Source organism: Rhipicephalus sanguineus, chromosome 7 (genome assembly GCF_013339695.2).
Source record: "Rhipicephalus sanguineus isolate Rsan-2018 chromosome 7, BIME_Rsan_1.4, whole genome shotgun sequence".
NCBI classification, from domain to species: Eukaryota; Metazoa; Arthropoda; class Arachnida; order Ixodida; family Ixodidae; genus Rhipicephalus; species Rhipicephalus sanguineus.
Genome location: NC_051182.1, coordinates 146,207,340 through 146,222,749, shown reverse-complemented (window position 1 = coordinate 146,222,749; position 15,410 = coordinate 146,207,340). Strand labels below are relative to the sequence as shown.

Sequence of the window (15,410 nt, the reverse complement as noted above, 5' to 3'; positions counted from 1 at the left end):
CCAGTTCCACGATGTGCGGACAGTGAAGCCACAAGCATGCGACTGTGTGATCGAGCAGCATCATATATACCATCGCCATTTCGAGCGTCATCGCGATCATTTCGTTTTATTTATTTCCTTATTCACTCCCCCTATGGTCACGTGACCTGCGTGACGCCCACTACTACGACGGCGGCACAGGGTATACACGCTAAGACAGCTTCGCTGCAAAAATGAAATTGGTGTGAAATCAATGGTTCTGGTTTACTTAAAGGAGTACTGACATGAATTTTAAAATTGTTCGGGTTGTTGCTCTAAATGAAAGCACGGGTGTCGAGAACCCTAAAAAGAGTGTCGTGGTGCTGGGGATGCATTGCAATATTTTTAATAACCGATTCTTTCAACCAGCAGTTTCGGTGTCGGTTTCAAGAGGGCGGCTTCATAGTGACGTGGTCAAGTCTGCTCGTGACGTCACGGGCAGACTGGCAAACCACGAATATAAACCTGCTGTCCTTTGCTGTCAGTCGAACGTGGTTCATGAATAGTGAACTGTCGTCCAGTGCCTCCGACAGCGATTTCTGTGATTTAGGCTGCATGCAGGACCCAGACTTCGCAAACCAATTGAGCTGACTTGAAACGTCATAGGGCTCTCCATGAGGCGAAGCTGCCTTACAAATGCTGGGAGATGAAAACTTTAAAATCAAACTTAAATGTTTATACGTGTTTCCCGGATGCGGTGTGGGGAGAGCGTTAACACTACATGCCAAGGAAACCAAAAACGTCTGTTTTGCTGCACTTCAAAATCGTGTCAGTACTCCTCTAAGATAAGGATAAGATAAGTTTACTTAAGATAAGGACCTATAAATGTCGGGATATTCAATGGAAATTGGATGAATTCATTGAAAGAGTGGACAGTTTTCTTGCGAGCAGCTGGCATCGTTGCGGCACCTGGCGGCGCAGGCCTCAACCACGTGCTTCTTCCTACATGGCCTCCGAGATTTGCTTCAGCAGTGCCTGATTTGCTTCAGCAGCTGTTATGGTGGATGTTTGCCGCGTGTCGCAGATAGAAAATTATTATCGTCATGAACCGGCAGGTGCTCGCCGACCGCCCCAAGCATTCTGTACAGATTTTTAACAAGAAAACCTGAAACGTCCCCACAAGTTCTGCTGGGACCTATTCTTGCGCGACTTGGTGGAAGCTGCGCTAATTTTTTTCCGGCACTTCCTGACGATGTGCAAACTTTTCGCAGAATACGCATTGTTTCGTGGTCGTGGTATCGCTCTGTGCATATTAGCTGCGTTGAGAGAGAGAAATAAATGTACAAAGTGTATGACCATGCGATTTATTTTGCATTAATGCTGCTGACATTAAATGACAGAGAATTCGCTCTTAGCAGTGTTCCGAACGGCTCCAAGAGTGGCTGTGTGAATGTAAGAAGTGCAGGAAGACCCTAGTGAGACAGTTGCTGTTCAAGTTAGCGTTAGTCAAACTTTAGTTGTTAATGAGATGGGAAGGAAGGGCACCCGTCACCAAGTGCTCCTCGCCCCCTTACGTTAATCACGCCTCTGAGCAGGTACATGTTCGTGGACATGCGACTTGCGAAGCCTGTAATTGAAAGTTCTGTGCACCGCGAAGACTTTCACGCTTTTACTTCAATATCAACCGACGCGAAGGTTGCGGCAGGGAAAAAGGAACTCATCGGAGATTGCTGCTTCTCGGAACATCTCCGCCCACTGCCTACGTCACAATTTGCCTGATGCCTGCAGTTTCAATAATGTCGTTACGTCATTCGCGAGATACTAAAAAACACGCAGCTAATTACCAGCGGAGCTGTTTAAAGCCGAGGCAAATCCCTGGGGATCCGTCGTCCGTACTTTCTAGGCCCAGCTGCGAAAGCGAAGACTGACGAAGAGGGAGAGCGTGCGTAAAGCTAAGTGGGTGAGGGGAAAGCCTAGTCTAGCTAACTGAGCCTGGTAGAGAGAGGGTAGCGATGAGGAGAGGGTGAAGATGGGTACAGAAGAGGAGGGCAAAGGCGAAGCTATGGCGCGAGCGGAGCAGGTAGTGTGGAGAGGAGAGAGCAGGGGCGCGATTGGTTGTGCCGGTGAAAGGAGTCGACCAATGGTAGCGCGCGCTCGAGCACAGGTGGTGTTAGTAAGAGAGGACGAAGAGCGCGCTGAGCATTGGCGAAAGCGGAGAGAAAGCACGCCGATGCCACGAGCTCCGCTGTTTATTCAGCCTTCGTGACGTTAAGACAGTTCAATCTGCGCATCGAGGCCCCGCCGCGGTGGTCTAGTGGTTATGGCGCTCGACTGCTGACCCGAAGGTCGCGGGATCGAATACCGGCCGCGGCGGCTGCATTTTCGATCGAGGCGAAAATGTTTGAGGCCCGTGTACTTAGATTTAGGTGCACGTTAAAGAACCCCACATGGTCGAAATTTCCGGACCCCTCCACTACGGCGTCTCTCATAATCATATGGTGGTTTTGGGACGTTAAAACCCAGATATTATTAATCTGCGCGTCGATTGGCTGTGCCGGTGAAAGGAATCGACAAATGGTAGCACGCGCTCGAGCACAGGTGGTGCTGGTAAGAGAGGAGGAAGGGCGCGCGGAGCGTTGGCGAAAGCAGGGGGAAGGCACGCTGATGCCACGACCTCCGCTGTTTAATAAGCCTTCGCGACGTCAAGACATTTCAATCTACGCATAAAATCTTTATTCATTGTGCTGCAAAATACACAGGCTATATATATGGCATGACTCATTCTCATTAAACGTACACACTTGTATATTAACGAAGTCAGCGGTTCCAAAAGAGGCATTGCATGTAGCGGTTGCTGACCCGCATCCTCTGCGATCCAGTGCAACCAAAGTGCTCCGTGTACTGCGGCATGTGGGTGGCCAGCATCTCCATCCTGCGGCAAGCGATGGTAATTGCACAAATTAGCCGACTGTGTGGATACGGATGGAGACATTTAAAAAAGTACATACGAACACCATGTGATGGTGTGAGTTTGCCTACAATAATCGTCAGCGTACACTCTGTAGCTATTATACTACGTATTTGCGGGAACAGCAAGCCTGGCGGTTTTTGGTCATCATTAAGATTATTGGTTAGACGCACTCAGCTAAACTTTTTTTCCTGGCTCCTCGCTGACAAGGCAATATGGAACATTTTAACGAAAGCCTGCCGGGGCGGCGCCATGCCGCCCAGCTTGGTTAGCCTTTCGACTGGTTCAAACGCGCTTCTATACACCTAGTTTCCAAACGCCACTGTTTTGGGGCATGGCCCGGTATTGAGACAACACTTGCGTGATCGACCTGATTGCTTTCTTAGCGCGTTGGTACCTGGTGACGCAGAGATCAAACACACAAGCATGGAGCGTGGCCTCCGCGATCTGCGGTACGCCGGCGAAGCATAGCGGAAGGCGGCGCTCAGCACCGATTGCTCGGAGAAGCTCGAGCTTGCTTGACCACATAACACAAGAAGTATGTGTACTTGTTGTTCGGTATGACGGGGGGAGGGAAATGCTTGTAGAAGAAAATCACTCGTTGGGGAATGGTAGACCTTAAGCACCCATAGCTTCCTTCAGACAAGGCGGTTTCGCTTGAATTATGGCGCGTATTACTTACCATAGTTGTATCGAGTAATAACGAGAAATTTTAAGGTGGCCTTTAATCACGCGATGCGTAAAGACAGTTACCTCTGCTCGGCTGTCTTCGCTCCCAACGCCTTGTTCAGGAGGCTGGCGATGGTCACGTTCGTGCGGGCGCACATTTCCTGCGCAGCAAATCAAGCCGGTTACCTACTGTAATTGACAGAACACTTGGCATTTAATAGCACACTTTTACGCCCAGATGTCTTGCCTCAGAAGCGGTGATACCTTTAGATAGATAGATAGATAGATAGATAGATAGATAGATAGATAGATAGATAGATAGATAGATAGATAGATAGATAGATAGATAGATAGATAGATAGATAGATAGATAGATAGATAGATAGATAGATAGATAGATAGATAGTCGTGATTTTATCACATTGCATTCCCAGCAGTAAGCTCGTGAGCTCGACGAAATGTTAACACCCTCCCGAAGAGACGCACCGAGGCAAGGGCAATGAAGAACTGCGTGGTGGAGTGGACCGTCTGGAAGAACGGTAGTCGCACGTCCACGGCAGTCTTCTTGCTGATGTCCACCTCTTCCGTGTACATCTGCGCGAATAAAAAGAACGTTCGCGCTGGGATGGCATAACATACGCGCGCACGGTCGGCTGCTATCAGGCGCATGCTGGCTTAATAAAGGCGAAAGCCTTAGCTGCCTCATCAAATGCGAAAAGCGACCATCGGCGTCAGCACAAAGAATGCAGAAAGTCACGTGATCAGATATGACTTCGTCTTTGTGTCATATCGCCAAAATTTGTGACGTCATCACGAGGACGCTGATATCGCATATCATGACGTGATATGATGACGTCATCACACAATGTCATCACATGGTCAATGGTGGGCATTCCAAAACAGTGTAAAATCAGGTGAGTGCAGAAACCTTGCATTACCTCTGATCCCGGAGGCAGTGCAATATCATGTCAGGTGCCGAAAGCTTTCGGGGAAGGGGGGGGGGGGGGCCGTAGGATCAAAAGCATCGACTAAGAAGAAGATCGCTGTCGAGTCGTTGGCGGATGCATAAAAGACCGTGTGAAGGTTTTTTTTTTTTCTTGCCTAACCTTTTGTGGCACGGCATCCTCGTTTTGAAGACGCGACATATACTTTTGCCCTTTCTGCGCGCTGTTGACAGGGAAGACGCCACGAACGCTGAGCTTATAGTAACTTAAGCATTCCTGTTGCTTAAAGTTCAATCACATCGCTTCTGAGTGAAGTATTTTGCTACGCATTATCGTTTTGGCGAAGGCAGTATATACCGTAGAACCAACCTATAACGAAGCATAATCGGGACCATAAATTGATTCTTTACACCCGATGTTCGTTGTAACAGCAGGTATACAAATAGGCTCTAACAAATCGACAATCTGGCTCACACAAAAATCCTAGATTCAACGCATTATTCTACGCTTCAAACCCTCTATAAATGAGGTGTGCTTCTTTAGCACTTTCTTTTCGCTGGATGGCCGACATTTGTGCAACCTTTCAAACGATTACAAACAATGTTGTTGAGAATTCAATGCTTATATTGCTTTTCATGCTCCCTTTGCAGTTGTAATTTGAGCCTCGCGTGGACCAACCATATCTTCGTTACAGCCAAATCGCGGCGTCTCTCGTGTTTTCGGTTTCGTTATAAAAGGGTTAAATGGTGAAATGAAGGCGTGACCAACAAAGTTCGCATTTAGTTCGCTATATCCAATAATTCGCTATATCAGTGTTCGTTATTACCAGTTCAACTGTATAGTGTTCAAAGAGATGATGGACGTGGGGCGTCCCGGCAGGAGTTACGACATATTTGCTATTACATCTTTAGGAATGCTTGCCGCAAGCGGATAACTATACTGCATCTGAAACTATGTGCTTTTTTTTTGTCTATAATTAAGCGTGTGCCTGGTCTTCATCGTTCGTGCGGACACAATGGCGAGTACGTCTATGTCCTGTTGCCTGACTTTCCCAGTAGACAGATAAAACTTGACACGTGCATGACTCTCTTTAAGGAGACACGCTTACTCTCTTTTGGGTCACGCGACTCTCCCGAGAGTGTATACATTCTAAGAAAAGATCGAGTAAAAAGGGCGTCTTTTTGTGCCACAACAATAACCTTCATCTGGCTTGCTTGCGTTTCCTTTCTTGAAAACTCGGCGCTGGCCACTTTCCTACCAAGAATGCTATGTCACGCTGATAGCGCGCATGTCGTTCGTGACCAGAAAGTGCCGGGCGCGCGACGATAGTGCAAGGAAAGGAAGGCAAAATAAATGATTATTGTTGTGGGACAAAAAGACGCCCTTTTTACTCGATATTTTCTTAGAGTGTAGTGATCGCCAAAGAGAGTTCACATGTCTCTCGCAAAAAATCTTGATAATCTTGAAATCACTGATGTCTTGTTTTATTTTTCACACCTTGTTTACTATTGCTTTGGGACTGTCTAGTACATATTTGTCTAGTACATTTCTTATTTACTTGATGTAACCTGTATACAATTTCGTTTAACGAACTCCTTTCTGCTTTTGGCCTGTATAAGTATGCCTTAATCAAGACGTTTCTTCTTTTGCATCATATAGCTTGATTGTAAGAAAGCAATTTTGTTAGTATCGCCACCACTCTAATGAGAGTTATGTTTATATTTTTGCGCTCTCCACTCGCAGTTTTGTTTGATCTTGGAACCCGCGTAGAGTAATACGTACTCTCGTGTTCTCCTATTTTACTGTCTGCTAGGGTGTTTCCTGCAGCCGCTTTGCTGCTAAGGGGGCGCGACCCAGTCAGGCAATTACTCAGCCTTTAGTCCTGTCCACCAAGGCGATTCTGTATCAATTTTGCATTGAATAAATCTAATCAAACCAAACCTTTAAACAGAGTCATATATGTGGCTAGCCAATTGACTCTCAATAAAGGGTCAATGTACTCACTTTTTTTCTTTCCTTAGAATGTCGGCAGTGGCTGGAACAGGACATCCGGCTGCTGGATTCCTGTCGAATCCTCCCCACTTGCCAAAAAATGTTAAGCCCGCGGCAAGGCAATGAAAGCCCTTAGACTATGTTTTGAAGGCAATGCCTTTTGCGATGAGTATTGACTGCAGAACACGGCCTGCGCCGACGATTCATTTACCTTGAAGATAACGTGAACAGCCGCGATCTCCGCGATGGTCTCGTAGCGCTCCACTGGTTCGGTAATCTGCATACAAGCGAGAAACTATCACACTGTCTATCAGCGTTAATCTGTAGATTACCACACAGATGCGTGTAAGTCTTGGGATGTAAGGGAGGCTGTTTTCTTAATGAGGAGATCTGTTTACTTTCTTTAAGAGTCAAATCCATTTTAAACTGTGTTAAGAAAAACACCATTCTTTGCAACGCTGACAATATGTCAATATACACTTACAATACTGACAACATGACAATACAATCGATTGAGAATAAGAAAAGTTAGGAGCCCTTCGCTTATCAGGAAAACGGGGGCAAGCAATAGCGTGTGCGTGCCTGCCATACTATTTTTCTTCCTTTCTATCGCATTGAAAAATGCTCCCTCCTAACTTTCCCTTTCCTCTATGCCGGGAATTGGACCTTCGTCCACGTGCTTATCAGCGCAACACTTCTGTTGCTACAGGCACCAAGGATGGTCATGCGTGAAAGAACGAAATGCAACAATGAAAGGCAACAATGGCATGTGGAAACGTGAAACGACAAGTTAGCATGATAAAAGATCAGATTTCAATATTATCAACGGCTGATCGCTGACATGCGCACGATTGAGAGTGCATCAGTTATTGGAAAACGTCACATACAAATACGCTTCTGACCGCGGCGCACCTTCGATGGACTATTTGTGTACACCAGCATTTCTGTACTGTCCCCGGCACCGGGTGTTTCGTGAATGGTGCCGCCGCCGGCACCGAAATCTGTAACTCATAGAAGCGTGACTTAAATAAGAAGGCGAAGGTAGATTTCGCCTTCGAGTCGTCTTAAACAAATGCATAAAAGACCGTCCGACTGTTTGCATGTGCGACATATGTGACAATACAACGTTTGGACAGTACATACCTTGTAGATTCGTTCGATGTCCTTTACGCAGTCTTCTAACTTCTGGTAGGCAATTTCGGAGGCGCTGTCCTTGCCTACCCACCACTGGGCTGCGATGTGGACACGCCAATCAGTTAACTCCTCACCAATGAGCGGTTCCCTATCGGCCGCGAGAATGTTGCACAGTTCTTTTAAATGGCCTCATAAACCATTTAAAAGACCTGTGCATAAAAGATTTCGCCACTTGGGAGAGGCAGCACAGTCAGGAAGCTTACCGCGGTAGTCAATGGCCTTGAAGAGCTCGCGGATAATCTTCAGACCGTAGACGGGAATGCTGAACGGCCTGGCCAACAGAAAGAGAACACAACCGCTAAGTACACTTGATTCGGTAAACAAAAGTGGCACAGTTTCGCCGCAAGCATAGCCGGGCGCACCAGGGGTGAGGGGGAAGGGGGGGAGGTGGAGCCGCGACCCCTTATCGTCTAAGGGGGCCGCCAAGTCTGCCCCATACTTCTACTCACGCGGGCCTGTCGCGTCAGTGTTTGAAGTGTAGAGTTATGGCCACGCAACCTTTTGACCCTAATGGAGGCGGATGACCCCTGGTGTTGTAATGCACGAACTATTTATTTATTTATTTATTTATTTATTTATTTATTTATTTATTTATTTATTTATTTATTTATTTCAAAATACCTCACAAGCCTCCGTTGAGGCATCGTGAAGGGGGGGGGGGCAGTGCAAAAAAGTGGACTACCGTAGTTGTAACACAATATGCATGAACAGCAGTCATGTACCATATCAACGTTACTAGAACAAACTCAGTTTAAAAGCTCCGCCGGAGAGGCGGTCCGCGTGGCGGTCGTGAGAACTAGTGGCGCTGCAGTCACGTCTAGCTCCCGCGGCTGGCGCTTGTGATCGGCGCCGCCGATGTACGAGCGCACGTGGGTTACAGCGTCGTCTGCGCGTTGTTAGCTCGTCATTTTTGCGACTGTTCTTGACCGGGCTTAGCGTCTTGTACGAAGTGATGTACGAAGCGTAACGAGGCTGAACAGATTCACAGTGCGGTATGCCGACTTGCTTTGCGCCGGGCTGCAAGAGCGGCTACCGCAACGACGACTCCGCTTCACGACACTTCTTCGGACCTGCAAAAGACCCTACGCCATTCAAGCTTTGCATGGCAAAGATAGAAAGCTTACTGCGAAATGCAAGGTCTGTGACGTTCATTTTGAGAGTGACAACATTGTAAAGCACTATCGTCGTGTCGTTGCGGGACAAGCAGTTTTTATCCCACGTGGAAAGTGGGAACTCGCGCCAGGTGCCGTGCCGCGCTTGTTCCCAGGACTTCCACCCCACATTTCAAAGCCAAAATGTTCGGGGTTTAGGCGCAAATCCCCCCCCCCCCCCCAAAAAAAAAAAAACGCACGGCGTCCCGCGAAAGCCCAGTGCTCAACTTGGAGAAGCCGCCAGAAATAGAACAGCAAAACGAAAGGCAGGCGATTGCATATATACGCTACCGAGAATGAGAGTTGCATCACACTGACATTCGATCAGTTGTCAGCTGTCGCTATGCCTTCACAGCAGTGGATTTTCGAGAGATTTTAAGACGAGGTATTGAACAAGATGTGTGGAATATTTTACACTCGCCGGCTCGGGGATGGGCTGCTCAGCGCAAAACTTTGACACGGTACACATAGAAAAGAGGAAGACCAGCGCTGGTCCTCGTCTTTTCTATGCGTACCGTGTCAAATTTTTTGTGCTGAGCAGTTTAATAATGGAATACCAACTAGCCCAATCCCACACTTTGCTTCGGGAAGGGATACTTACTTGTGCAAAAGATAATTGTAGTTGACGAGCAGTTTAACTGCGTAGTGAACGGCTACAGCACGAAACGCAAACGGCTGTCGTACAGTGTAAAGTGCTGCGGGCATGGAACATCTGCTTGGTGAAGTTGAATACTGACGACTCTTCTAGCGACAGAGTACGCGCGAATAAGTGCTCGGTGCTCACATCACGGCCGATCTGTTCGAATTAATTAAGGTACCGTAGAAGGATGCGACGTAGAAAGATGAGACACCAAAAATACAACTATCCGCTGAAAAAATTGCTCAGAGAAGACATCTATTCGATGTAATCGCACACTGAGATTTCATTTACCGAGTTCTCGTAAAATTTTCTGATTTTGGGTCAGTATCCCTTTAACCGTCGCGAAAACGTGTCTTGTAAACATTGCAAAGCGTCAAATTTTTTGTGCTGAGCAGTTTAATAATGGAATACCAACTAGCCCAATCCCACACTTTGCTTCGGGAAGGGATACTTACTTGTGCAAAAGATATTGTAGTTGACGAGCAGTTAACTGCGTAGTGAACGGCTACAGCACGAAACGCAAACGGCTGTCGTACAGTGTAAAGTGCTGCGGGCATGGAACATCTGCTCGGTGAAGTTGAATACTGACGACTCTTCTAGCGACAGAGTACGCGCGAATAAGTGCTCGGTGCTCACATCACGGCCGATCTGTTCGAATTAATTAAGGTACCGTAGAAGGATGCGACGTAGAAAGATGAGACACCAAAAATACAACTATCCGCTGAAAAAATTGCTCAGAGAAGACATCTATTCGATGTAATCGCACACTGAGATTTCATTTACCGAGTTCTCGTAAAATTTTCTGATTTTGGGTCAGTATCCCTTTAACCGTCGCGAAAACGTGTCTTGTAAACATTGCAAAGCGTTGGTAATGTTTTTCGAGAAAGTTTTTTTTTCAATAAACTGTAGAAACATGAGTACTGTTTTTTCTAGAACGTTTTGTATCTCGAGCTTTGTGCACTATAAAGGCTTTTACAAATGTGTTGGGTTGTTCTTGGTCTAGATAAGATGGCAGCGGCTAAAATTGTAGTGATAGTTATAAAAATTACTCTGAAAACCCTCATTCGCTTAGAGACACCTATGCTTGGAAGTTAAGTGCAATGTAGACAGCTCAAATATTGTCAAAGGGTCGTGACGTCGACGAAGGCAGCAGTCAGCAGGTACGAGATGAAACTCTTTATTTGACCGAACTTGTGGCCGGGAAATTGAAAGTCAAACTACAGCAATACACTGATAGCGGCGAACAGAGCGTCGACCGTCGATCAACTGACAAGCAGTCAAGCGCGTCGGCTTTTATACAGGCGCTATCGAACTTTCCAGCGATATCGCTGGTGGCGGCGTTATCTCTCGACAAAGCTGGAACATTCGCGTGCAGCGCGCAATCTTACCAAAACGATCTATTACAATCGCGAAGCTTCTCGAACACTGCTTCGTGGACAGCGTTGATAACCTTCTTTGTTGGTCAAATCAGAATACATCAAAATAAAACAAGAAGTGGGCGTGGCAATATAGACCGAATATCGATTCTTAGCCAATCAATGAACAACGCACGTGGGCCAATGCATACAGACGACCTTATGCATATCCACCTAAGTATCCACTTAACTAGTACAAAAAGAAAGTTGCCGCAGTTGCCGCGAGCAACTGCGCGGCGGACCGCAGCGTTATGCCGTGGCAGCAGACGACGCGCCGATAGTGGCGCAAGAGGGAACTGCAGCGCCGCTAGTTCTCGCGACCGCCGTTCGGACCACCCTCCTCCGCTGGCGGAGATACGGAGCTTTGAAACTGAGTTTGTTCTAGTAACGTTGTACCATATCGCATAATAAGAAGTGCAATACAACATAATTTGTTAATGCGGCATTGGTAATAAAAAAGATGCCAACAACACTAGCAAGGACAAAACGTGTAATAAGGAAATAATCGCACGGGATATTATCTACAAAGTCAAGTAGTCAAGCAGAATTGAAATGTAATACAGTATTGCGGTTCGCGAGGAAAAAAGGAGAAGAAAAAAAGTTTAACACCTTTACCTCCAGAAAGCCGGGGACCCAAAGGCGGGCCGTTGTGGGAAGCACGTCATCGCTTAATTTTCGTTTTTACATGCACTGTGAAGCTGTTTTAAATGCGAAGCATTTCTTAGCGAACCTCAGGCACTTTGGGCGGTTCTATCTACGTATCTATCTATCTATCTCTACGTCTGGGCGCTCTCCTGGTCGTTTTCATACCTTTTAATATACCAAGATTCGCATAGCAGGGGATCAGTCTATGGTGAACACGATTCACTGGTCATGACATGAATGACGCAAAATACCTGTCGCGTACGTCATGGAACCCTTTCCCTCGGTCACGTGTGGCACATACCCGCATACCATAGTTTATGTTATGCAGGTATGTGCCGCAGGTCATACAAAGTCTCAACCAACACAGTAAACGCGAACACGTTGAAACGCAAGGAAAGTGATAATAATAATAATTGTTGGGACTTTAATTTTGACCATTTGGTATTCTTTAACGCGCACCGAGATCGCACAGTACACAGGCATCTAGCATTTCGCATCCATCTAAATGCGACCACCACGGCCGGGATCGAACCCGCGACCTTCGGGACAGCAGCCGAGCACCGTAACCGATACACCACCGTGGCGGACACAAGCAAAGTGCGGAATCTGACGAAAGAACACCCCTGGATGACACTCAACTACCATGCACTCGTTCGCGTGGTCCGCAACGCGGACCACGTTGATTACGCCAAAACCGGGGTCAATGCTTCCTACAATAAATCTGCCGAGAGAACCAGGCCTCTCATCATTGCCGGTGTTTTCAACATTGATTTATCAAGACCCAACAACGTCTGGTCTTTATACTGCGTGAAAGACGGCTTTAATGTGGACAGGGCATCAAAAGACCTCGCTGCAACGTGCAGGACAGGAGGCGTGAATAGATCATTTCATCGTAAGAGACATCCAGGAGACTTCACTACACTTAGATCCCTCATAGCCGCGATCACGAACGGATCCAATTAACAAGCCCGGTCCAGCTGCTGGTGCTCACTGATCACGGTGATGATGACCTTGTTCAAGAGCTGTCAAGAATCCGTTCTACACATAAACACAGGTTCGTGAAACGTGCGTGCGTTCCCGTCATAACAGATAAGTATAAGCATAGCAACTCTAACGCAGCTTTAACAATTGCAACTGTGACTGTGACGTACGTGCAGTGCGCCTGCGTGTGCCGCTCGGCTGTTTGTATATCCAGGGGAACTTTGCTGAATGAAGCTTAGTTGCGAGTAACGCCTGTCCTGTGCTTTTGTGTTTCTTCTTTGTGCTGTTGGGATTCGCACTATCCAGTATTTAGGAATATAAGCCCTACATATCAGCTTACGGAGTCTGGTGTTGGTAACACCCATTTTGCTGCTGGCATCGTTACGGAACTGTGAAGAACTGGTTATATATTACATATGCGACCCTCCTGCATATGGGTGTGTTTATACCACTTCCACATTTCTCTAGCGTCATTCCGTAACCTTTCGCTCAACATGAAAAATTATGCCACAGTCACCATCCCGCGCATGCTTCGCATAACATCGATTTCCACGGTACGTGGGATCTGCCGAATTATTTTTTTCTTGAGTACTCGACCAACAAGTGAGGAGGACAGGGGACGCTGCGGTGAAACCTGCCCTCCTCCCTCCCCCTGGCGCACTTTCACTCGCGCATAGCACATACGACGCTCGGGGTGACGTTATCAATTTTTACTTTATGTGGAACATGACGGCGACACCAACGCCGACGGCAAAATGCTCCTGGAACGGTCATATAATTGCTATCGCAATAAAGTAACAAATCCTCCCAGTTATGATGCAAGCGTCCTAAAGAGACCTAGAACTTATTATACAATGCGATCTTTACAGATTTTTCAGACTACTTCACGGGTGCGTTTAAGTGCCGCCATCTTGAGCTGTTAGCGCTGCCGTTTTGTATCCGTAACAACTCCTGTATGACCAGCGCTACTAGAACGTTGATACACGCGAAAGCGGCTGTACGTATGCATTACGCGTTTCGCGACCCGTTAATTTGACTTCACGACACGCAACACTGATAATCCATTCGTGTAAGAGCCCAAGATGGCGGTGCTCTTTAACAAAAATAAATGAAATTGTCGACTGCAGCGATAGCAGCCTGGACTCACAGTTTGCTCTTGCTGTGCATGTAGGCCCATGCGAACACCGGGTACGGTACAACTGCGAAAAAAAAAAAGGTAATCAATTTTACGATAGTTTAAGCAGCTGTACAGCATCCCACACGCGTGACAAGAACGCCGGAAGGGGCTAGTTCGCACGATAAAACCCGCCTTCTACTTTCTTCTGTGCTACCCTCTGCCATATTGGTAGGACTCTGGTACGCGCCGGGACAGCTGGTATCGCCAGAACGAAATCATCCGTGATCAATAGGTGTTTCGCGATTATTCCGCTAGGGGAAGGGCGCGTGCGCCGTGGCACCATGAGGGAGGCGGATTCTGCACCGCGGGCCGTCAATACGTTAGACATGTTGCATTATTAATCTGCGCAATGTTCTTATTCATTTTGCTTTTCCTAGACACGAAGCGTGCTATGAAAACTACACCAGTGTTTCAGAATTGAAAAATTATTTTCTGAAATAAACTTGAAGAACAAAGCAAGATTTCTAGTGGACGAAAAACTTCGCTTGCTCTCCAATATACATTTATTCTCTGGCTCTCACTCACTCTCCACCTTGCTCTCATTAGTGATGCAAAGCAAAGAAGGACATTTAAGTTGTACGAAACTATAAACAATACGGTATATACACTATACGATCAGCAGCTTATGTGATGCCCACTGCAGAACGAAGACCTCTCCCTATAATCTCCATTTTGCCCTGTCCTGCTCTATACTATTAAGTTTGAAAGCAAAACGGTTCACAGCTTGTTTAAAGCCCGCTGGTTCATTGTGTATGTCGGCTAGCTTTGGCTAAATCTGACTAACTGCTCCTACATCGGTGCCACAAAATGATATGTCGGTACTGCTATGCGTTTGCCGCCTCAGTTTGATAAATAGCTTCGTAGAGTACGGCAGTCTAACTTTTAAATTATCCACAAGATTGTCCAAAACGTTACCAAAGCGAAAAAAACCCGCGCAAGGCGAATAAACTCGGCCCTGGCTACGACACCGAGTCGCCACCCTCACGCGTCTAAGTGCGAAGACTAAGGATGCGGCGGAGCTGGGGCCGTTGCCCCCCTATTTTCTCTCCTCCTCATCTTCACTTCCTTTCCCACCCGTCGCTATGCTATACACTAACTATACAAGAGAGCTCCATTAACGTGAGACCTGGAGAGGTGCGAAGCACTGGTGTTTCCCGTAGGGACACGTCAATAGCGATGAGAGGATAGCGTCCCCTCGTTGCTACAGACAGCATCCAGCGCCCATCGCAGAAGCACAGCTTTTCCTGAGCCAACGCGCCGTCTTATTTGTCACTTGCATTACCGTGACGGGTGACACGGCTAACACCGTGACGGACTGCGACGACAGGAGACGCCGACATCCCGAGCGCATAAGGTGCTTCGCACCTAAAGAAGAAACTTACATATTGTATTAATGCCGTATATATACATGGGCTCATGGGTGAAAGCAGGTATAGGCCACCTGGAAAGAAAAAAGAAAGAAAAGAAACAGGTTACTTGAGGCGCGTTTCCGTATCCTAATGAGTGCAGGAGCGGAACTTCCGGTTGACGTCACATCCGGCAAAGTCACGTGACCTGAGCAGAACTTATGGCGTCATGCCACCGCCGTAAAATTTAAATGAACGGGAAGGCTCCTGCTTGGCGTTGCTAAGTTATCGCTATTTCGCCAGCGTCATTGGTCTCTGCGTGTCGTTGGG

General features: G+C 47.1%; 1 long non-coding RNA gene across 1 annotated transcript; it reads right to left on the bottom strand.

The window, feature by feature from the left end:
* Nucleotides 1-2,737: 2,737 nt before the first annotated feature.
* LOC119399120 (uncharacterized) lies at nt 2,738-4,185 on the bottom strand. The gene is made up of 3 exons (XR_007416753.1): nt 4,082-4,185; nt 3,680-3,756; nt 2,738-2,890 (listed from the first exon to the last, which is right to left on the bottom strand). It is a non-coding gene; the product is annotated as an uncharacterized LOC119399120 (long non-coding RNA).
* Between the last annotated feature and the right edge of the window lie 11,225 nt (nt 4,186-15,410).